Raw genomic sequence first — 24,959 nt, 5'->3', positions numbered from 1 at the left:
CTGGGCGAAAACACGGACTGAAGAAAGCAGCAGTTTGAGGAGACGTTCAGGCTGACCCCTAAAATCAAGAGTATTCTCTACACTGCATAAACACATGTTAATTCAGCACAAGCATTTCAGACTGAAAGCATTGACCAGGCCTTATTTCATGCCTTTCATTTGTAGGTACCAAAAGTGTTACCCTTTAAAAGCATCTGATTCTTGTTTTCACTTTTCATGCACCAAAATCTGCCACTTAAAAAGAATATATTTGACCAGGCCTTATGTCATGTTTTCATTTTGCTTGCGCCAAATCTGCGTCATTTTAAATGCAGTCTGTCTGAAGCACAAAAATAAAGCAATGCCTAATCTTGATGAAATCTAGCTCTATCATTACCACCAAACACTGGTGAGTTAAAAGGTATGTTTACTATCATTACTACCACCACCATGCCCAGTCCTGTCAAGTTCTCCAGGTCTGTGTGTGATATGCTGCTCCAATCCAGGTTTTTTCTTTTATTTCTGTGACCTGTAGTCTTGTTTATTCCAGTATAAAACAGCACTACAGTATAAAACAAAACTACAAGTCCCAGAATTCAGAGGAAAACACATTGACTAGAGCAACACATCACACATGGCATACATGCCAATCCTCCTGATTCAGACGGGAGACTACCGATTTAAAGGCAAGTCTCCCGCCTTCCGAGTCCTACATGCAAAAATCTGATTTCTCTACAGGCTTCTGGTGACAAGGACTTGTCTTGTGTGACTCCAAGTATTCCCTGCCATTTACCTGCTCCTTCGTCACGCTCTCTTTGCCTGCCATAGTGCCTTATCCCTGCTTCTGACAGGCAAGGGAAAAAAATTGTATATTTGCATTTCTAATATCCGATCCTGCATCAGCACGCTTGCAAGTCCCATAAATGACAATATACCCCATTCCGGCCTCAACAGGAGCCAATGGAAGAAATACAGTTTCCAGATTATTTTTTGTAAATCTCCCACTTTCCTCTTCTAAAATGAAATGTTGGCACATGGACCTGGGAAACTTAGCAGCTATGCATGACTGGGGCAGGAAGTGGGGGGGAGGGGTGGGGGAGGCTGTTAGACACTGCGAGTGTGCTAGCGGCAAAAAAGCTTTGGGAAAGCCAAAAGGTCTTCCTTTAATGTGGTAAATCATGCAAACGCCAGTTCTTCATAGCAGTTTGTATGTATTACCAAGTTCAATGTAGAGATGGTGGCATTGCGTTTCAAAATACATAAGAAAAAGAGAGGCAACAGAAAAGCAGTAAAGTAGTCAAAGAAATGTTTTTGGGTCTTCAGTAAAAAGAATTATTTTTATTGATTTCAATCACGTAAGAGGTCCATTGCTGTTCATCTTTGCATGCACGCTAGCCTTAGTTCACGAATCATTCCCTTCTGTACTCAGACTCGAGGCTGTTATTCTAGTTTGCTATTTATTTCGCTCGTATTTATAGAATGTGATTTATTTCCATAACTAAACATATACTCTGAAGTGTTTTTTCTAATCCATAGGCTGTCTTCACTTCCTATAGCCCTTAGTCCTGTTACCGTGACTAATTGTCCTTCTTCTATGTTAGTTGTTCTCGGTACCGCTCTTCTGTTGATCCACACAGAAGCCAATGGTTGCTGGCCGCTAAGGCTCTGCCCAATGAAAATATTGTAAGCAGCAGGCCAGCCAATCATAGAGCCGAAAAATGGGCGGCGCATAATCCCACAGGGCCGCCAGCCTTAAAGAGTAACTGGTGAGTGCCACGTAGCTGGGGGTCGCTTTGTTGTGCTGTACTTATATCTTGTAGTGAGGATCTTCTCACGTCCCAGCAGGGTCCCACCTTGGCCTTACATCTATTCGAAGTCGAGAAATGCTGTATGCCTAAATTAGCTAACAAGAACACCTATTATTCACAGCGTTTAAAAAGGAGAGCGTTTGATATGAACCGCTATTTAACAGCACACCGGTATTAGAAGCAGTATACATCCCCGAAGCTCGTTAGCACATTGCAGTGTCTCTGTGCCGCCGTCTCCTAATTCGATGTGTCGCTATGATTTGCTTATAACCAGGCAGAATGGTAGCACACTTTTATTCTTAATATCGTAAATATTGCTGTCCCGGAGAGCGCCTTGATTTGTAGCGTCTACCCCAGACTGGGAATGTTGGAATCTGTTTATGATGCCGCAGGTGATTGTGTAGACTGATACCATATGCATAACATCTTACTCCCACGGCGGAAGTTGCAGTTTGCTCGTGGTCCCGCAGTCCGATAATTTACAGCCTGCTGTTCATTTCTCGGGCAGAGAATGTTAGTTCGCATGCGTTCCCCCTCCTGCCAGGCAAGATACTCTCTAGTCTCACCCCCGGTGTACACGGGCAGCTCAGATGCTCTCACAACCAGGACACTCCCCTTCCCAGGTGTCCCCAGCCCAGGAGCTGCCGCTAACTCCTGCGCCCCTCCCCTGGCTCTGACAGGTGTTCGTAGCTCGGCGAGGGCGGATCTAAAAAGCTTACACTATGTGCCTGGTGCGCGAGGAGCAGACTGCGGCTCCGGCTCGAAACCGAGATTATTGAGGGCTCAGTCTGGCAAGGATCTCAGGCTAGGACGACATCACAGGTACGTTCGTGCCAACTCGCCAGCATTTGGCGAATGCAGTGACGTGACAAAATAATGGGGCTTCCTGTAGAATGTGAGACTGATTAGAGGTCCTTGAGTTCTCTATGTCTCACAGATTTTCTTTGCTCTTGGTCTTCATGGGGTCCCTCTGAAGGTTGGGACCCCTGAAATCTCCCCCCTTCCCCGCAGGGGTCTGCATTACGCGTGTGTGATTCCCTGTTTATGTATTATCACCCTTCAGAAGAATAAAATGTATCTAGTGGTGTCACGTCACCCGCTAAATTTTTCATCCCGCATTCACCTTATTACTGGGATCACCCTGTTAAACACTTAACTCCATCTGCATTTTTGGCCTATATGGTCTCATTCCACCATAGAGACCATGTGGGTTTAGCGAGGCCACTTAGTAACTAACTATATGCGATCACAAACCGAGATCCCTTTAATATGCTGCTGCATAGACAGGGCGACTTTCTTCCTGTTCGTGCTTCATGGGCGGGTGCGGGCTAGTTGTACTCTTTAGGGCAAAGGCTAGGTAGGACATCTCTCACCTGCGATCATCATCCTATCCAGTATCCACTCCCTGCCTTCCTCCTATCCGGCTCCCGACAAACCAAGACTCGAAGATAAAAGGACCACCTCCTAATTAATATTAGCACTTTTCTTGGAAATCGCTTGCGATACTTTTCAAACAGCACGTTGGGAGAGCGTCTGACTTGTCTGTAACATAGCTGGCAAGTAAACCACCTGCTATTGCTATCTGCCTACAGCCTTGGATTACCGGTTCACATCCCAGAAGAAGGGTACACTCAGCCATTCATGTTTTGTGGGCAAATAAATTCAGTTATTTAACCTTTCTTCGCTGACATCTGCGGTTATCTACAGGTACTGAGTTCTAATCGCGCAAGACCGTCCCATCCATTTTTATTGGGTCGTGCAATTGAACATCCTAAATCAGGGAAATACTAACTAATACCTGGTGGGTGTATGCAGTGCTTAGAAAAGGCAGGTCTATTAAACGCTATATTGAGAGAAGTTATTTTGTGGTTGATAAAATGGGTGTTACTGAGATGATTATTACGGATCTGGTACGCGTCTCATAAGGGAAGACCGTCGGGAAGGAAGTATGCCCCAACGCTGAGGTTAACTTTGTGTAGCTCTGTTTTCTATATTCACCGTGACCTAGCCCAAACCTATCTTGCGAGCTTGCCCGCCCGCGCATTCTTTTGTTCTAACCGCATGCACTGTATGCTTTAACCCCATGATGGTGCCTTCCCAACTACTGCAAATATCTTGGGAGACTTCCAGGTGCGCAACTAGACCCGAACTTCGGGGTGGGGAAGGTGGGGCTAAGACTCCCAGTCAGGGCCGGCTAGTGGCGCCTGTTACGACTTTTTTTTTTTTTTGGCACTCTCCTCCCCCATATCCTCTTTCTCCATTACTACCCCTCTCCAACAGAGTACCTCATCTCCCCATCGCCTCTTTCTGTCGTACATTTAATTTTTTATAGTGCTACTCATAGTCCACTCACGCTCTGTTGTGTGATCTGCATGGTACACGTTCTTTGCAGCAGGCACATTAACCCTCCCTGAAACTTTACGATGAACCAAAATTCCCACTAGACAAAATTCTGAACTCTCACCAGTAGGAACATTATTCACCAGATTTATCTTCAGATTTTTATTGTTGCCTGACAACTACCTGATGCACAAGGCAGTCATATGCTGTTAAACCCCCCAAATGTTTTTGAACACAGCGGCCCCCACCAAAGGCAGTGCCAGGTGCGTCTGCACTGCCCTAAAACCAGTACTGCTCCCAGCATTGGTCCATGACAAGCTTTTCCAGAAAAGGCATGAGAGCTAACCTCATAGCCATTATATAAGGAAAAAGATCTGTGTAAGTGATGGGGTGTGACCCCAACTTCAAGCAAGCAAAAGAAGTTAACAGATTTCGTGTAGATGATTTAAGGGAGAGTAGACTTCTCCCCTGAGAATTTTTTGAAACTTTTGGGATCAAATTTGCTAGAACGCCGCAGGCCCTTATAGGGCATTCATGAAATATTCCAGTACTTTTGTGGTGCACCAGGGAAACCTGGCCTTTCCTAGAAGTCCATCTCGTTTTTCCAAATATCTTAAGTAAGAAATTACTTCCACTATAACAAGGCCCTCGTTTTTTCACGAGTGAACCCCTTCTGCCATGGAGTACATTCAATATGACAGTGCCAGAAATGTACCATGGAAACTTCACCCACAGTCATGGGTACCTCTAAAAATTCCCTTCGGTATACAAGGGTCAGCATTTTGCCAATGATCCACCAATAAAATGAGTACATGAAATCTTATGACGAGTTAACTCAAGTATCCGTTCCAACATTTTGTTATGGATCCACCACGTATGCTAAGAATTATGTGCATCATGTCAGGAACTTCGACCAGGTGTGGTGGTGCTTGTTCTGTATTCCTGCCGCTGGATATCACTGGGCTAGCGGCTTTCTCAGATAGTTCGAATCCCCACAGCCAATAATGGTGTCTGAACAGAAGCATGTCAGGGCCTGCAGTTTGCCATAGGTAACACCAATGCTATTCGCGTCCTTGTACATAAGGCAAGAATAACCTCTAGTCTGCCAGACCAGCAGCACACGTAACACACATTCTCACTATTTCTTTTGCACTCTTTCGTACATTTGTTCTGTGTCTCACTCTCACTCTCACTCTCTGCTTTTGTGTTAGGAAAGTTTGCCTTGCTGCTTCTGCTATACCTGCCTTGCCCATTAATGAAGCTTAATAAAAACGTATTCTCTATATGCTATTCAAAAATATATTGCCTTGTCAATGTTTGATACAAGCATGATGTGAATGAAAAGTACACTTCCTTTAAAATAGCTGTACAGGGCTTATATTTGGTTTCACATGTGGATCAAGCAGCTACAGTTATGGAAGTGAGCTAATATATGTTCTAACATGTAATATTACAGCATCCAACTGATCTTATGAAATACTTGACTTCTTCTGCAACCATGGATTTTATCCGGTAACACTTTGCATTTTAGGGTTTTTGAGACCCAGCATACATTGTAAAAAAAAAAAAAAACCTACATATCTTGGAATGAAGCATTGTGGTGAATGGAAAGCCAGGAATGGCTGAAGGTGTCACACAATTCTCGATCTATCACCATACCCCAAAGTCTCAGCCCGTGTCTCCCTTCCTTGTGCCATCCCACGTTCTCAGTCCACTCTCCCCTATTGCACCAGCCCCTTTGTTGCAGATGGAATTAAGTAGGAGTCTAGTACTGCAGAAAGAGCAGGTATTCTGTGGGTGCCTATGTAGAAATGAACTTTAATTCTTGATCCGTGAGGTTAGAAGCTTGGGTGGCACGCGGAAGCCACATGAAAACTCGACTCGTTTTCAGGATCAAAGAGTACCCTCGAGCTGAGCAAAAGCCAGCCATCTGGCTCAAACTGGCAGTGGCTCGCCCACCTCGAACTTCAAGTTCCATCTTAGCACATTGCCTATGCTGATTAGACCTCATGCCACCATTTTTAGGTCTTGCCTAGTGAACGCAGCGCATGTGCTGCTTTCGCCTTGGTGAGACATTGTTGTCGGTTTAGCTAGCGAAGGGAGACAAACCACGTGCGCGCACGAACAGGCGATGTGCACGCGCATGGCGTCTCCTCTTTTGGCGTTTCAGGACAGGAGATGTGCACGCGTATGGCGTCTCTCGTGGGACTCTGCTTTGTGATGGCGCACGCTCCTCGCAGGGATCTCGTTGCCTTGTCGCGCGTTCACCACTTGTCTTTAAAATATTGCCTTAATCCACGTTATTTTATATAATTAACACACAACAACGGTAGTAATACTGAGTCCTGCTCCTGTGCAGAAACCAACTCCTGTCGGGAGGTTGAATTGTAGAAAGGACATAGATGGACCAGAAGTAGCCATGGTGTTCCTCTGTAATTGGGATTTTTGTAGCCTATACTACGCTATATTTTGTTTTGTACAGAGCAAAAATGGGTAGTATCTTGTTGTGCTATTCGTTGCTTAAGAAGGGAGCTGTCTAGTATCCTGTACTGCGCCTCAAATGCCAGAGTACTGCTTGGTGAATGTCTGTGGGGTTTCCACGCTCCTCTGAGGTATGTGAGATGTAGTAGCCATCTACGGGTCTGTATTAGTTCCTACTTAGTCTAGCCAGTTGATAATATGGACGAGCAGGGGAAATAATGCCATCTGTGGGACGTAATTAAACAGAGACCAGTCTGCATCATAATTAGATTAAAATAGATGATTTTATGTGCGACACCCGAGTGATATACTAATTGGAACGTTAATGGTCAGAGTAGATGGTGCTCTCTTCGCCGAAAAACACAAAGCACCTAATCTTAATCAATATCATAGAGAGGTGTCCTGAATGAACCCTCTAGCCCTTTACTCTATGGTTCCCTCTTGCGTGCTCTGGTACTTCCTCATTGGCAGTGACATCCCATTGAGAGACAGCTCAGAGATCGAAGTGACACTTAGGACAATGGAGTCCTGTATTTCTGGACTTAATGCAAATGTGCCTACCTGGACATTAGCAATATTGCTCGAGTGATGTGTTTAACAATTAAAAAGAGAGGACAACTAATATTCCGGAAGCTGAGTGGATGCAAATCTCAAAACACTGTTGTATTCAGACAAGCACAAATACATTTTCTCAACGATTAAGGTAGGTGGGCATAAGAATAATTTTTCAGGATCTGCATCACGCTCATCCTTTTGATGTAAATATTAGTGAGCTCTTTCTACAAGTGCACCGGAACATGTCATCACTCGAGTCAGAGAGCGGCTCTGGAAATACAACTATTCCTGACTAAACTCAATGACCCATTGGAAGGTTTGGATGCATCCGCGTGAGGAGGGGGCACGCTTTACATTCACTGACACTGTGCTGACCCCGACTAATAAGAAAGGCCACCTCACAGGAATCTTGTGCTGACTGAAAATGGCACAGGCACCTTTTTATCCTGTTGAACTATTATTTGGAAGTAGCAGTCTCGCTCAACAGTCTGTGACATTATTTACTCTGTGTGTGTGTGTGTGTGTGTGTGTGTGTATATATATATATATATATGTGTGTGTGTATTTATAATATTTTAAAAGTTTGCCCGCAGCATTTCTGCTTTTTAAGAGCGGGATGCAATAAGAGTCAAGACAACTGCAGGACCAGACCAACCATCTATTCGAACGGGCATTTCCGCACAGGACTGGAGTCATTGGAGGCCAGTTTTTGAGGCCCAGGGCTGCGGCTGGCACCTTTGTCACTTTCTCCAGATCTCGTAGGATCATTCAAGCAGGCACAGGCAGGTTTCAGGAGTAAGAAAGAGAGATAGATAGAGAGAGAGAGGAAGGGCGAGAGAAGGGAATGAATGGATGGATGGATGAATGGACGGGGGTCGAAGAAAGCAGGGATCGTTTCAACATTTTTGCCAGAGCTGCTTTTAGTTACCAGACAGTTACATTTTCTGATATCCGCTTCACTTTGGAACATAAGTGTGAGAAAGTTCCATAGGAATGAGTCTTCAGTGGAATTACTTCACATTGGACTATTTGTAGCACACCCAGCAAAACCGGAATCTATTCTGGGCAAACAAACTTAAAAATATGGCCTGTGGCTATGAATGCACCAACTTTGACAAGTATTGAAGTGCACGCTGTCCAGTGCTTTGTGTATAAGACCCATGGTTGTAGTGTGCAAAAAAGAAAATGGAGTCAAAAAGTGTGATATTATACTAATATCAAAATCATGCCAATATACTGTGGCTCCCACCAGTCTGGTTGCAATACGCTTAACCCATAAACATTTGTCATAGAAATTATTTATGCAAATAACCTCAAGTGCGCCACAGTCGGGTTAACAGAAATTAAAATTCCCCTTAGCATGGATAACACTGCACCTGCTAGGAGTGAACATGTCCCTCTGCAGTAGTGCTTAGTGATGGTATGTGTGAGCTATGCAGAAGTTTCATTAGGTCTCGCTAAGACAGCGAAAGCTGTCTCTTTGAGACATTTTGTAAGTGAGTTTTCAAAGTGCTTCCCCTGGCATAGAGCTACAATGCACGAGGCGTGCACGCGCGCAAAGCAGCCATATGGCTTTACGTCGCTCTCCCTCGTAGCCCCTCTCCGCCCCTTCCCTGCTGCTATTTCACACCAGTTTATCAGAACTCCCGCTTCTCTCCCCCACCCCCCCACCATCGCGTCTCGCGCGTCCAATGCTTGTTCATTCTCCCCGCCCCCCATCGCGTTTTGCGCGGCCAATGCTTGTTACTTTCTGCCACCACTCAACGAAAACCATGGGAGGAAAAACGTGTTTTAATTTTACAGAGCTCCTTATAATTTGAGTTGATTAATGCGCCGCTTTCAGTAAAAAAAATTCCATTCCATTTATGCACACTCCGCTGTATTCTTCTTGCCAGTCTGTCCCTTCCGCCCCCGTCTCTTGTTTTCTCGATCGGTTTATTGCTTTTTCCTCTATTATACACCCACACTCCTTTGCTTGTTTTACATTTTTTTTTCACTTTTGTACCCCCACTCGAACCCGGTATCACAGCATCAAAGTGCCGCTCCAGCCATATCCTCTTCATTCCCCTTTCTGCTTGCTCCTTCCTTCTCGCACCAATCGCAGGCGCTTTCTGAAAAAGCGGTCACGTACCAGAGGTTACCATTCAAAAGAGGGTTCCATGTCTTTTACAAACAGGGAGACAGATTTCCTCTGCTCGGGTCCTGCCTTGCAGTTTTGGGACGTGCTCCTTTTCTGGTAGGGGCTTCTAAATGAATTACGAAAAATGCAATCCTGGAGAGTATTGGGAACATCGAGCCTCATTAGGTTCAGCAGCGGGAGCGTCCTTCACATCAAAATTGTGTATCTTTTTCTACAGAGCATTAATTTTGCTTTATTAAGTTTCACATTTGAATTTGAACATATTTGGTGAGAATAGTTTTTCTGCGCGTTACATATTTCATATTAAGTCTACACAACAGTCCATAGTTTGCAAGGAATATTTATGGTCTTTTATTGTTTAACATCGTTTTACAGAAGTTGTCAAATTAATTAGGATATGAGATAGACATCGACGTGTTTAAGATTTCACATAGTTGCATGTGAGCACGGTAGGTTGTGCGGTGGTTCTTCACATATTTCTTACATGTTTATTTAGGATTAACTTTCACAGTCACATGTTGTTAAAGCTCAGCCATGAGGCGTTCAACGAAGGCAGCATGCAAGGCAAGGAGGCACCGTGCATAGCTCTTATTCCCCAGCCTCTTATGGCGGTATCACACAATACCACTCAGTGCCACACAATTACACGCCACATTTACACTCTACTCAATGCAACATAAAAACACTCCACATAATACCACTCAGTGTCACATAATTATATGCCACATAATTACACTGCACTCAGTGCAACATGCACTCCACATAATACCATTCGGTGCCACATAATTACACACTCCATAATTACTCTACTGAATGCAACATACACTCCACATAATACCACACAGTGCCACATAATTATACTCTACTCAATGCAACATAAATACACTCCACATAATACCCCTCAGTGCCACATAATTATATGCTACATAATTACACTGCACTCAATGCAACACACACTCCAAATAATACCACTCAGTGCCACATAGATACACTCCCCATAATTACACTCAACTGAATGCAACATACACTCCACATAATACCACACAGTGTCACATAATTACACTCTACTCAATGCAACATAAATACACTCCACATAATACCACTCAGTACCACATAATCACACGTCACAATTACACTCTATTCAATGCAACATAAATACACTCCACATAATACCACTCAGTGCCACATAATTACACGCCACATATTTACACTCTACTCAATGCAACATAAATACACTCAACATAATACCACTCAGTGCGACAGTTACATGCCACATAATTACACTCTACTCAATGCAACTTAAATACACTCCACATACCCCTCAGTACCACATAATTAAACACCACATAATTGCACTCTACTCAATGCAACATAAATACACTCCACATAAATGCACTCTATGCCACATACCACCAATCAACATAAATGCACTCCACACCATGACACAATTTCACTAAGCATAATTTAATTCAACACCACAGTTCAAGGCCACACAAATCAACTCCACATATATCCAATACTCACCAAACAATATATTTCAATTCCACAATGCACAACGTACCTCCAATCCACACCATATAGTGGGACCACCTGAGCACCAAACATCACTTACCACCACCATTTTGCATCAGCGCACCATCTAAGCATCATCTAAACATCACCAAATAATCACGTCAGTTTGCCCTCTGAATCTGGCATCTGTTGATTCTCCCCTAGTGTACGTCCGCTCGTATTCTAATTAAATTACTGTTTTCCAACCTCCACTTCCCCGTTATTTATGTCCCGCTCCCCCATAACAAAATTTTTTTTAACAAACAAGCACGCGCACAGGCAGGAAGAAGTTGCCAGCAGTGCAAGTACAAAAAATCTAGAAGACATTTTTTATGTTAAAATCTTTTTTTAATCAGGTTGTTCAGTTGTATACAATGTCGTCTTGGTTTGTATGCAAGTAACAAAAATGCTTAACACTTATTATAACTTTTCAACACGATGCACAGCAGCCACAATGCTCTACAACATAGCCCAAAAGTTCTGGCTAAACACATAAGGCCCCAAAGGCGAGACCTATTGGCTATGCCAATGCTTGTTTTTTTAGGCACGGGGAGATTAAGTGATTTGCCCAGAATCACAGGATGTTTAGCGACATTACCGAGACTCGAACCCAGGTCCGAGGCCGAGCGCCCTAGCCGTTAGGCCAACTCCTCTCCCCACACTTGGTGCCTCCTCAGGTGCTACTGATTGTAAACACTGTGAGGCACATTACTAACCCTTATCATTTATACTTAATAGAACCTTCTACATGATCAACTCAAATTCCTATGGAAAGAGCTCTTAAAGATAGTAAATATTTATCTAATTCAGTTCATGTATATTGTAGGTTAATTAAAATCATAACAATATGAATACATATATAGAATCAAAAGTTTTTTAAAAAAAGTTAAAGACTGTGACCGACAGTGTTCAGATCTTAATAAGTAATCATTCAGAGTCTCCTTGGGAGCATTGTTACAAATTTGCTACATCGTTCAAAAGACTGTCAGTCTTTAGGTCATGATCAGTCGCTAGTTCTTTTCCAAATTCTGACACTCACCCAGGTCAGTATTAAAAAGTGATACCTAGTTCTAAAAAGTTTTGTTTTCACAAAATGGATATTAAATTTTCATTGATCCTGTTTCTATTGGGGAGCCAGCTGTGTCATCTCCTTCAAGCTTCACAAAATGCTCAGTGAATGATAGGTGCAGTGGTTGTGAGCAAATGAAGAATTTTGTCAATGAAATGGTCAAACACACTGCTTCATGGCTTATTCTATGGACCATAAAAAAAACCTGTAGACATTGAATGGGGTGTGGTCTTAAGTTTCTCCGTAATCCGAAGACGCTGCAGGTTTCTCATTTCTTTCCGCAGGATATAGCATCTGCATGGAAGTCTTGCGCCATTAGCCACCCAGTACTTGCATTAGCTGTAGCAAGAAGCAAGAGTTACAACCTCATAAATGCTGTCCCTATATTATTTTTAAGTTAGCTTGAAGGACCTGCTGTAGCAGTGGTCCACTATATGATTCTAGTGTGAGATGGATCCTTTTGTATTATAAAAATCTTTCCACATTGTCCACACAGGAGAGTAGTTTATGTTTATTTTTAGCTCTTTTTTTAATTTGGCGCATGGCAATGCATTATTCCATTCATCTGCCATATTCAGCTGTGCTATGATTCTATTTATGCTTTCAACCACATGAAAGATTGATTGAGGAATATTTTACTAATCTCTTTACATATTTAAGATTCGAGAGCTCTCCTGAGACAATTACAATAATTTCAAAGTGTGTATTGATGGTATGAGACATGTCTAACAACCAGTTATAGCCTTAGCTGTTCAGGTGGACATGAGTCTGGTAGAAAATGATGTGTCTGAGGGCTTTGTTCATTGTCTTTTAAAGCCCAAAGTTCAGTTTGCTCCCAAATGTTATGCGCCATATGTAATTGTAGGGATACATGTTGCTGTACTCAGCAATGGTTGGAGATGCCCTAGGGCTTACCCTGTTTATGTACAGCCCGCTCGGTATGTGCTGTAGAAAGGTTGTTTTTTTTACTTTCTGCAGTTGGGTTTTGGGACCCGCCCTTCTATCTTGCCACAAAGAATGCACATTTTGCATCTCGTCGTACTATATTAATTGTTTTACTGATCTCCAGTACCAGGTAATTCTTGTGGTTCTGCGTATTGTGTTTTCAGGGAGTGATGTGGCCCTATTGGACTTACATGTAGGATGACTGCTTCGTTGGCGTGTTGGAGCAGTGGTGCATTCTTGGCTTCTAATACAGAGAGAAAGTTTTTGGCACTGTGTAGGGCCTCTCTCCCCTGATTATAGCTTCCCATTGCTTCGATGGAAACGGGAGTTTTGTATCTCATCCTGTTGTACTAGGCCCTTTTTCCAGGGTTATCTTTGTGCTTCTTCCTCCTATTTTTTCCTGACCTGTGGTTGTTGGTTTTAGGACTCTGGGCACTTTACCACTGCTAATCAGTACTAAAGTGCATATGCTCTCTCCGTAAATTATTATGATTGATTCTCCCTGATTGGCATATTTGATTTACTGGTCAGTCCCCAGTAAAGTGCACTGAGTGTGCCGGGGCTAGTAAATCAAACACTACTAGTGGGCCTGCAGCACTGATTATACCACCCACATGAGTAGATCTGAAAAGGTAACTCAGACCTGCCACTGCAGTGTCTGTGCGCAGTTGTTAACTGCCATGTCAACTTGGCAAGTGCACCCACTTGCCATGCCCTAACCTTCCCTTTTCTTACATGTCAGTCACCCCCAAGGTAGGCCCAAGGTACCCCTGTGGGCAGGGTGCAGTGTATGTGAAAGGTAGGACATGTACTGGTGTGTGTGACATGTCCTGATAGTGAAATACAGCCAATTTGGTTTTTCACTATTAAAAGGCTATCTTGCCCCATAGGACAGAAGGGGAATTCTTTGTAACATTTTACAAGCATATCTTTCCATAGGGATAAGATAGAAAAATAAAGTTTAGGCTCTCTGAACTCAGAATTTAATAACGCATCTTTTACTAAAGATGGTTTTTAAATTGGTGTTTAAAAATGCCAATTTTAGAAAGTAGGCATTTTGTTGTTTAACCATTCTGAGTGCCTCTGCCTGTTTGTGTATTGACTGTCTGGTTTTGGAGTGACAGGGGCTGGGGAGGTGCATTCTCTCAGACAGCCGTTGGGGTGGGGTTGGCTGGTTTGATGTATGTCCTGCCTTTCCTGAATGAGTCAGCACTAGGTTGAATAGGCCTGATCTGCATTTGGAGTGCTGAGAGGAGTAGCACCTGTATCTGAATAGGGCTGTGCCTGCCTTCCACAATGCTGGCTCCACCCCCCTGTGGTGTGTCTGGAGCCAAGGGCTCACACTGACAATGGAGGTTGTTGTGTACTTGCAAAGTGCCCCCAAAACTGGTTTGGACTGGGCTCAGAGTCCTGGGCCAGTAGAGAACAAAGAGATTTACTGTATAAAAAGAGGGGCCCAGACCCCAGACTTTTAGACTACTTCTGGAATCGAGAAGAACCTTTTCCAAGGAGAAGAGCTGGAGAAACTGAGGTGAAGTACTGCCCTTGTTGTGTGTCTGGGGTTGGCCTGCAGTTGCTGTTTCTGCCAAGGAAATGAGAAGGACTTTGCTGTGTGCTGTGTCCCCTGCTTGAGGAAAGTCTCCAAGGGCTTGAGTAGAGCTTGCCTCCTGTTTTGAAGTCTCAGGAACACAAGACTTCACCCACAGCTCCCCTGAACTTCCTTGCTGGGAGTTCTGACCTGCCAGGAGAGCCAGTGGCTGTATGTGGCCTCTGGAGGTTGTTTCTGCTACAGGGAGCAGGAAAGCAACGCAACGAGAAAATCAACGCATAGCTCTTCTTGCACCAGTTTTTCTGACGCAACGCCGTGGTGCGAGAAGAATCTCCCTGCACCGCCGTGCTGCTTCTGAAACCGCCGCTGCGCCTGTCGCCGCTGCAAGAATCTACGCATTGAGGGATCGCGGCTGAAGAAATCGACGCAGCGCCGCTTGACGCCGCTGCATCGTTCGCTGACGCAGCCTGGATTTCCACCCATCGTTCCTGTGCGGGAAGTTTTCCCCAACACATCACCCGCAGATCGGAGTCATCTCAGAATCGACGCATCGCTTCTCCCTACAGACCGGACCCGAAGCACCGCTCCCCTGTGTCCCGCGAAACTGTTGCATCGCATCCACGAACTTCTCAGAAATCGACGCATCTCTTTGTTTGTCTACGCATCCCATCGCTGCAGCTGTTTGGCTTGGTGAATTTTGTTGCAACAACAGGTACTTTGCAAGAAATCACGCATCCATAGTTTTCTATGGACTCAGTTGCTAAAACCTTTTGAAAGTAATTTTTCTTAATACTTGTATGTTGGATTTTTGTCATTTTGGTCTTGTTAAGTTTAGATAAAGATACTTTATTTTTCTAGACCGGTGTGGTGTCCATTTGTGGTGTTATCACTGTGTTACTGTGAGTGTTGATACAAATACTTTACACATTGCCTTTGGGATAAGCCTGTCAGCTCGTGCCAAGCTACAAAAGGGGTGAGCAGGGGTTATCTAAAGTGTGTATACCCTGACTACAAGCAAGGGTCCCTATTTGGACAAAGGTACCTAACTCTGCAAATTAGAGACCCCCATTTCTAACACATCCCCTTTTTAGGTCTCACATAGGCAGCGCATGCGCTGCCTCTCCGAGGCATCAAGTAATCAGTATTAGTGGTGAAACTCCACCCATTGCGTTTCTATTTGTTTTGTCACTTGCCATTGTTTAAATCTGGCATTGCTCTTCTTATCCCGCTCATTGATCAGCTGGTGGTACGATACGTTGCTTCAGTTTTGAAGGAAGCAGCACCGGCTAACTACAGTTTAGTTCCGCTGCTGGGCTGTTATCTTTTTATTTAGGGACTACTTCCTTGTTTTGTACTGCTGCTCTTCCCTGCACTACAAGCCTATTTCGTGTGTTCAGTGCCCCTGCTCATCAGCACCTAATCTCTCCGTGCGCCGTCGCTGCGCCTATCCACATGGCTGCAGCTGCGTGTCTTCATGCCCCTGTGTGTCACTACCCCTTCTCCGTGTGGTGCACTCCACCACCATCTTCCGTCGCTGCGCCTATCCCCATCAGCCGTGCGCTGCACTCACTTCTGGTTTATATTGCTTATCATTATGGGGAAACACTTGCCCATTTCCCTCCCAGCATTGCATGCAGTATTCCGCCTGTCTTCACTTTGCCTTTCCCTTTACTTTCTTCTGGTTCCGTTCACCCCTAACCTTAACTGCTGCCTTTTTCCGCCTTTCTGAAAAGCAGACAAACATACGTTTCGGACCTGTACAGCGATCTCATGTATGAGGTGAAGGTAAGTGAGCACACAAGTCAGATTTGATCCTTTGTTTAGCATTTAACCATGTATTTTCTTCTTCAGTAAATTTGGTAACAGGAGCATAAAATATTCTGTACGTTTTTATAAAAATAACGCAAATGATATTGGTCATTTTTATATAGCACACACTGCAAGTTGAACTGCCCGCTGTCAATTTAATATACGCTTTACCAGTCCCACAGTTCAGTGGGCCCCTCGCATCCACCATGGGGAGATAAAGGTCCGAGCTGGCCCTACTGGGGCTTGCTCCTGTAGGCTCAATACAGACATTTACAACAGGCACTCAATGCACAGTACTATCTCACCTGCTGAGAGTGTAACTCTTTATGTATCGCGTTATTCGTGTGACCCCCAGGACACCTTAACGAAGTAGGGAAAGAGGAAAGGTTGTGTGTTGTTTGCTGTACGACAAATGCACTGTTCACTAATATCATTTGGATCAATCCATTTCAGACATGGTTTAGGAGACTTGTAGACTGACTTACAGAGCTCGCAAGGTTGTAAGATTCAAATGGCAGAATGGCCTGGAGGCTCAGGTTTCGCGGGCTCTGGTTTTCGTCCTGCTCAGGGGTATAAGAGGAGCGACCAAAGTGGCCCATTGCGCATGCGCAGGTTTTCCACAGGTTTTGAAAGCATATTTCTCATTCAAATAGGATTTTTGCAATAAATCATATCAAGAACGGCTTTTTAGAATCTTCAAAAGAGACGGCACGGGTGCGAATGTGCACTCTCAGTTGGAGCCCCAGCCCATCCAGCCTTCCTGTGCTTCCCTCTCTGCCCCTGTGCGGTCTCCAGCTTCACCCATGTTTAGTCAGTGCCATTGTTTGTTAATTTAGAACGGTTTTGCCTTCACCAGTTCTTATGGGACAAGCCATCCTGCATTCACCACATTTCAGGAGAAAAATCCATTTTCAGAGCGCACTTCGCTGCAAGGGGAAAATGAGTACAAGCTGTTTGCATCTGGCACACCTGCTATTTACAGTGCTTCAAATCAGCATTGGGATGCATCAACCGCTACCTAAAACTTTGTGTGTGTCGAACGTATTCAAGTGAGAGCATTATACATGACATCACCCATTTTGGAAGATAAGGGGCTCCAGCCAATGGTTTATCTCCCCTCGTCATCACTGTTTATTTGTTTGGCGCCGGCATAACACAGACAATAATGGAGATGTCCACGATTAGAGTCCCTGCATCTCCACTCTGCATATTGCTGGGAGAATCATGCTTTGTAGTGACATGCAATGTAATGGTTGCGTTGTAGTGAAATGCGTTGTAAAGGATGTTGCAATGTAATGACTGCGTTGTAAATGTAGTGCGATGTAATGACTGCGTTGTATAGGTTGTTTCCCTGCTAATAGAAATGCAACGCCAAATAGTCCAAACTTGCAGTAATGCGAGACAATCTTACATTGCAAAGGCTTGCTTGTACACTACAACGCATGTCACTGCAACGCAGGCATTACATTGTATGCCATTACAATGTACACCATTACAACGCATAGTACACCTACACTATCCAACACTTACCCTACTGTTGCACCCCCTGGAGTTAGAATAGTAATTTTTACCTCTACACTATCCAACACTTACCCTACTGTTGCACCCCCTGGAGTTAGAATAGTAATTTTTACCCCTACACTATCCAATACTTACTTTAAATGCAATGTAATGGTATGCGTTGTAATGGTATGCCTTGTAAAGGTATAATGCAATGGAATGTATTGTAAATGTAGTTTTAAAAAATTTGTTGTAATGGCATGCGATGTAAATGAATGCGCTGTAAAGGATGTTGCGATGTAAAAACTGCATTGTAAAGGCATGCGTTGTGAATGTATGTGTTGTAACATCATACATTCCAATTAGAAAGGCCAATTGCTAAAAATTTTGGTAATGCGAGACCTATTGCATTGAAAATGCTTGTTTTTTACTAGTCACTCATTGCCTTTCCTGGAGTCATTGAAGAGATCAAAGTTCACATGAACAGGACTAAATTGGGAAGATGGATTTGGCATGTCCTAGATAGACACAAATTTTCAATCTGTGCTGACGGAAATTAAAGTACATTTCCACCCAAGTGAACAAAGACGATAATTAAACAACCAAAAATGAGATCTAAAGTGCACTAACACTTGAATCACAAAGACCTGCACGAGACACGGAGAGATGCAAAATACACAAATATTACATTTCTTCACTCTCCTGCTTAAAAACGAATTTCTGCAATGAAAGGAGCAAAGAAACTGACCTACCACAGGTAGGAACAAAGTACTACTTTATTTGGAAACCAGGAACCACAGAAAAAAACAAGCATTTGCAATGCAATAGGTCTCGCAGTTGAGAGTTTGAGCTATTGGCATTGTAAATGGCAATGCCTTTTATTTACGTGTTGGTTTTTAAAACATAAATAAAAGGCATTGTCATTTACAATACCAAGAGCTTAAACTCTCCAAATGCGAGACCTATTGCATTGCAAATGCTTGGTTTAGGCTTGTGCTGTGCTTAAAAGGCACGAGGACAACGAGCAAATTCAGCCCTTTACGGAGAATAGAGTTTTTATCACACTCTTTCAAAATATGAAAGAATCGGGTGAAATTGCCCTGCGAGGGCTTAACTCATGTTAAAAAGTCACCTAACTTACCGACAGGAGAATGGTTCGAGCAGCAAATGTCTCTTGGCAGGATCGAATCGGTCTCCATGGGCAAAATATTACACAGAATTGCATAATGCAAATTTTCGTCAAGTGTCATTAAAATGTCGCCCTGGCCTTGTCTGTATTTCGTGCATTAATTGAGGGTTCTGCCACCTCTGGAAAAATATATTTCCAATTTAAGTCCCCCCCATTGGTTGCTGTCACTCAGGCCAGGTGGCTCAGACAAGGTAACACATTTTTAACGATATTGATAGATGCATTTTTTTTTTTTTTACTACATTTTGTATTTTTTGTTTCATAAACATTGTCTTCAAATCTGGCTAGACGGGTCCCTTAATATAATTGAAATATATTTCTTTTGTGACTTGTTTGCTGATTTTGAGCTCTTTGAATAGTGCAGTTGACTCATTAATTTCCTCTGATTTCAGTTTGGCATAAATGTACGAGTAATTACCCGAGAAACTCTTTTCTTAGTGTGCAAACAGCTGGGTGATATTTCTGTTTTCAGTTAGTGCTGTTTGGATCATTAAGTTCATGCAGTCCCGAGGGCATTGTTGCCAACACAGCAAAAACTCGCTTTGAAGGTTGTGCTGTCAACAAATTATCCAGCGTTGTTTTTAACCTGCAACCTCCCCATGGGGCGATCTCTGCCTTAAAATATAAAAAACATTAATGCCCGAGAGACTCCGTGCACAGCGGTTTATTTTTACTCTTCTTATCAGATCTCTTTGTCGTAGCAGAAATCCGCACCCCGATCGTGAAAGTGCACCCCAATACAGGGACCCTGATCAGGTTTTTAAAATGATCCACTCTGTAGGAAATGAGCCCATGTTGCTTTTTCCTGGCCATCTTTGATTTAGGTGACTGTGTGCAGGCTTACAACCTCTCTCTCATCCTTCATGAAGACGTCGACACTAACCGTCAAGAGTGGCTTTCATTAGTCCGGGTAAAATCTACATGTCCACGATAAATATGCGTTTTCAGGTAAAAGGTTTTGTAGGCACGCGCGTATTTTCTCATGCTCTTAATTTACAAAAAGATAATGAGCAGAGCTGGTTACGCGCTGAACTTGATATATACCAAAGGCTTTCTGTTTTATTGGATTTGTGTGCACGAACTATAATAGTCCACATGGGTGTCGACAGTGCTTTAAATTGGCTGGTACTGCCCGGTATGGAGTACCGGCACTTTTTTATTTTGAGAGGGAGAGTACCAGCACTTCTCAAGAGAGACGTAATACTTTTAATTGGAGAGTACCGGCACTTCTTGGAAACAAGCAGGTACTCTGGCACTGAGTACCTGCTCTTCTATTTTTCCATTTCAAGCACTGGGTTTTGATAAAACGCTTTCAAGGGGCACTGTTGGGGAGGATTTGGCCCAACGGCCAGATCTGCCTACTGTGGAGCTGGGGAATCTGGTTCGAATCTCGGCGTCTGCTCAACATCCCGTGATTCTGGGCAAATCACTTCATCTCCCAGTGCCCACCAAAAAATGAATGTGTCCTTTGTGTAATGTAACTGGTGCTCATGTAAAGCGTTCTAATACCTTCGGGTTCAGTCCGCGCTATATAAAACTGGAAAAAAAAACGTTTAAGGACAAAAAGGCGATTGAATACTTCCCCATGCGGCCACACACCGACAGGCACTCTCGCACATCGACCAACTGCCATTCAGTAATCTAAGCATCCAAACATAAATATAGCCATTGAACATGTATCACCGGTCATGCAGTCATCTATGCACCTAGGCCACCAAAAATACAAGTACCAAAGCGCACAGACTAGCACATGTACAAGCACACACAAAGAACAGAGCAACTGACTGATAGATAAAGGCATGTAAGAGTATGTAAAATAATATTCCCCTAGTACATGTTTACATAATTTGTCATGCAATTGTATCATTTATATATATATATATATATATATATATATATATATATATATATATATATATATATATATATATATATATATTGTTCAACTACTAAGGACTGTTTCCTATTTGGACATATACTAATAAAGAGTTGGACGTTTCTGGCTGACTCACAAAGTCTTGCAACAGTACTCTTGTAGCACTATTTCCCATACTCATAAATGCTTTTGTGAATCCACCCCATATTGCCCAGGAACACACAACCTCGCACACAAAGATGGATGGATGGATGGATGGACAGACCGAGTGAAGGCCAGGTGGAGCCAGTGGCAATAGGTCCTGGACAGTTGGACGTAGGCTCCATGTCAACTACATCTTTCGCTCCTCTTCAGAGGATATCACATTTGAGGTGGAAAACAGAGTAGTGTTATTCATCCATTCAGTCATTTCTATTTCTACTGGATGATTGAACAATCACAAATGACTTCACAGCAGAGTTTGGGTAGGTCGTCCGGTGGAGTCTTCACTACAACTTTTACACCGAATTAGCGTACTCTCTGCTCCCACTCAAGGAGACAGAATTGCTACCCTAATTGGGACAGCTTTTCCTTTCAAAAGAAAACAATACCAAGGTATCAAAACATACCACATCTAGGTCATTTGTGATTGGATATTCTTTGATATAACCCCAGATTCCAACCACAGTGTAGATTATGGTAAAATTGGTCCTGACGAATTGCCAGCTGACATTATTGACTTACCAGTAGTAAGAAACATGTTGACCGTTTAAAGCTATTGTAGATTATTATGTCTGGTGATAGCCACCACGTTTTTAACTCGACAAGTAGACTCGCCTATTAAAATCTTATTTAGAGGACTACCTTGTCTATTTTAATATGCACTTTTTAGTGCACATATTCACTCCCGCACTTCAATCTACACAACAGGCCCTACACCCACACTTCACATACAGGATTGGGACAAAAGATTTCTGATAAAGAGCCCCCTTGTGGGTGCCCATCGGGCATTGCAGCACCGGCCAGATGAGGAGCACACCCTATGATGAAGCATGACACCCATCTGGGTGTGTGAGGGCTCCTGTTCCTAAGGGAGCTGACCCCCGTCCGTTCCCTTAATTTCTGACCGACCTCCTATTCTCTCTCTCCTCTTTTCTGGAAGGAACTTCATACCCTAGTTGTAAATACTTGAGCCATGGGAGCACGTATGCTGGACCTATTAGCTCTCCCAGTCCCCCCCCATCTTTTGTGAGATGTTCTAAAATGCTAGCATGTATCATTTAGCAAGTAATATGCTGTGTCTCTTTAAAATTCATGACTTGTTAGCATCAGGAAACGGAGCGATATCTATGCACACTGGATTCTACAGCAAATTCATGGCTTCAAAGTGGTTTCTGTAGAGACCGAATGTTATTTTGAGCAGGGCCACTGCTGAAAACCACAGATATCACGTTATTGTGATGCAACACCTGAACTTCGTTTCTGAATCATGATGCTTGTAATCCTCTCTTACTCACCTAATTACAAAGCTAGCAAATTCCAGACATTTGCCCCCTAGTCCTGTATCATGAAAAAATGATATGAATGCCACATGCAGCATTCTCCCTCTAACTCTCTCTACCCCCCCTCTCTCCCCCCTCCTCTCTCTCTCCCCCCCTCCTCCTTCATCGTTTTACAGCGCCCTTATGAGGTTGGAGTGAGAGACCAGGTGGTTGCTTGGCTGCTTCCCTTTGTTGTGGTCCAATATAGGCAATATATATCCTTCCACTTAAAATCTTTGTTTGAGACCCTTGGCCTTCAGTCCCTCCCCTCTCTCCCAGTCTCACCGTTAAGTCCTTATGACTTCCCATTGTTTTCCTGTATGGCTGACACACTTGTCATCCTCCATGATGAAGGAAGGGATGACGGTCATCCAGAAGAACTTTAAGGATTGTCTCTGTCATTGCCAGGTGGATGCACTCAAATCGCCTAAGGTTGAGGTCCATCTAACAAGATGGAGGTCATTGTCCTTTGTGTCCCTTAGATTTTCTGATATGACTATTTGTGGCCCAGTGGCTTGGACTACCTCAAATCAGTTTGGTCAGCCCAGAATTTCGGCATTATGTTTGACTCTTGCATGTCCTCCTAAAGTATGTCAACAAGATGCTGTCCATCTACTTCTACTTTCTCAGGGTCCTATAAAAACCCTCGTTTGACTTCTGTCTCCTTTTATAGTGCCAGTGTCCACGCAGCACTAGGGCACCTGTATAGGTAGCAATGCGCTTAATAAAACTGATAAAATGTCTTCCTTGCTGGTCTCATCGCAATCCTCTGTCCCTAAGCCTTCCATTGTATTTCTTTTGCAGATTTTGCAGGGGTACAGAATGCAGCATTCTAGTCTCAGAAGATACTCTGACATTACTTCTCATTTTCCCTTTTTGTATTTGCTACATAATGCTAAACAATATCTCTTTAAATTCCCCTCTATCTCTTAATACTCTGTCTGCCTTCATCCGCCTTGTGTTTACCAGGCAAAGGCCCTGACATGTTGTGCAGTCTTTCATGGCGAACCTCATTGTATTACCCCAATGTGCTTGCATTGTAGAGCATGCTTTTTCTTTCCTGACTACTAAAGCGTGGAGCTTTCTTCTTTGTTCTTTAAGATCAATTGCCAACTAGTATAGCTTTGGTAAGACACTCAAAATGTGTCTAATCCTTTTTTTGTAATTCCTCTACCTCCTTGTTCTCATTTGCCCTCAACCCTTAATTTGTCTAGGAGCCAGTGCAAGGACCACTGTACCAGTTGGACTCTATAGATAGTATTAATTCATTCTTCAGCCATTCACCTTGGGCTTGTGTTGAACCTTGAATAAAAAATGAAATGATGATTGCCTCCTCCGAGCTCTTGTCCTCTGACTATTTTATCCTGTATTGGACCCGCCCACCTCCCAGTCCTAGACATTGGCCTTGCTTTCTTGGTAGATTCTGGAGCCTTGCACACACTTCAACAGTGATTGAGCTTCTTACATGGGCCTAGGCCTTTGTGACAAATCTCTCCAGCAGTACCCGCTCTCTATACTTTTATTCTGACTACTACTTGGTAGTTTAACTTTTTTTTAGCTCCCAATGACACGCCTGGGCATGGAATTGTGGCTTGTACTTGGTCCACTGCTTCAACATTCTCTCGTTTGAAAGTGCCACTAAATGTTTCCATGTTGGGTGCTCGTGTATTTGCAAATTTATACCACATCAAACTGTCCAGTTTGGTGGTCAAAGTTATAGCAGGTTTCCAAATCCTCTGCCTTTAGAGTTTGGTGGACTTGATGCATCATTACATTACTAGTTTAATTGCCTTGTCATTGGCCTTTACCAATGTGGACATGCATGTGTTGGCTTGCTTTCTAATCCCGTCATGAAATGCGCCAATTGACTTGCTTGGATTTTGTTTCTGTCTTAGTAGACATCTCTTGCAGTCCTCGTTCTCTTGAGCTTCAACAGGCAGGAAAGGTGATGACTGCAACATTGACATCTGCTCCATCGCCTAGAGCAGCATACAGATATTTTGTGTGAATCCTGTCTTTAGGGTGCTGACAAAGCTGCTGAAGCTTGCGAAAAAGGTGGCTGTCTATTGTGTTGTAATGCTTACTCTTTAAACTTCTCAATTTTTACCTTTCAGGTTAGTAAACTCTTTTAACAAAGCCTGTTTCATAGAGATGAGCAGCATTTGCTGACATCACCTAGGATCTTTCCATAGCCCTGTTCAGGGATGTGTAGCTATCCCAGCGGAGATTAGGTCTTTGTCAATCCTAGGTCTCCAGTTGACTTTCAGTGCTGAGAGAAGAGAGCTCAAGTGGCACCATGGTTTTTCATAGATATTATGGAGGGCAAGCAAAGGTTTTAATGTGTGTAGTTGTGTCGCAGTCCTGGAAATTCTGCAGTCGGTCACATCTAAATCTGAAATGCGACCTACCTTCTCATGGAAAAAGGTTTTGTGAAAATTATTTTAAAACCCAGGGAAAAGAATATACATGGTTGTGACAAGCTGATTTTAAATACTGATTTGAGCAATTAGGTGGCATTGATCTCGGGAGTAAACATTGCCAAAAGGCTGGCTTTGTACTTCCTTTTTCTGCTGTTTAGATGCATTGAAAAGGGACATTTTCTAGACCAGGCTGGGGGTGGGTAGAAATTCCACCTATATAGACATCAA

The 24,959-nt window shown here is 43.3% G+C and overlaps 1 protein-coding gene across 2 annotated transcripts in view; it reads left to right on the top strand.

The window, feature by feature from the left end:
- The first annotated feature begins 1,613 nt into the window (after positions 1–1,613).
- RUSF1 (RUS family member 1) overlaps positions 1,614–24,959 on the top strand; it is a 182,304-nt gene continuing 158,958 nt past the window's right edge. The window contains exon 1 of one of the 2 annotated variants that reach the window (XM_085618441.1): positions 1,614–1,745. The gene's annotated coding sequence lies outside the window, so the exon portion shown is untranslated. Of the gene's footprint in view, positions 1,746–2,456; positions 2,610–24,959 lie in introns of those variants that run through there. The other variant, XM_085618440.1, reaches the window with a different exon arrangement.

This window comes from Triturus cristatus, chromosome 7, assembly GCF_964204655.1.
Source record: "Triturus cristatus chromosome 7, aTriCri1.1, whole genome shotgun sequence".
NCBI lineage: Eukaryota > Metazoa > Chordata > Amphibia > Caudata > Salamandridae > Triturus > Triturus cristatus.
This window is presented reverse-complemented; position numbering and strand designations above follow the sequence as displayed.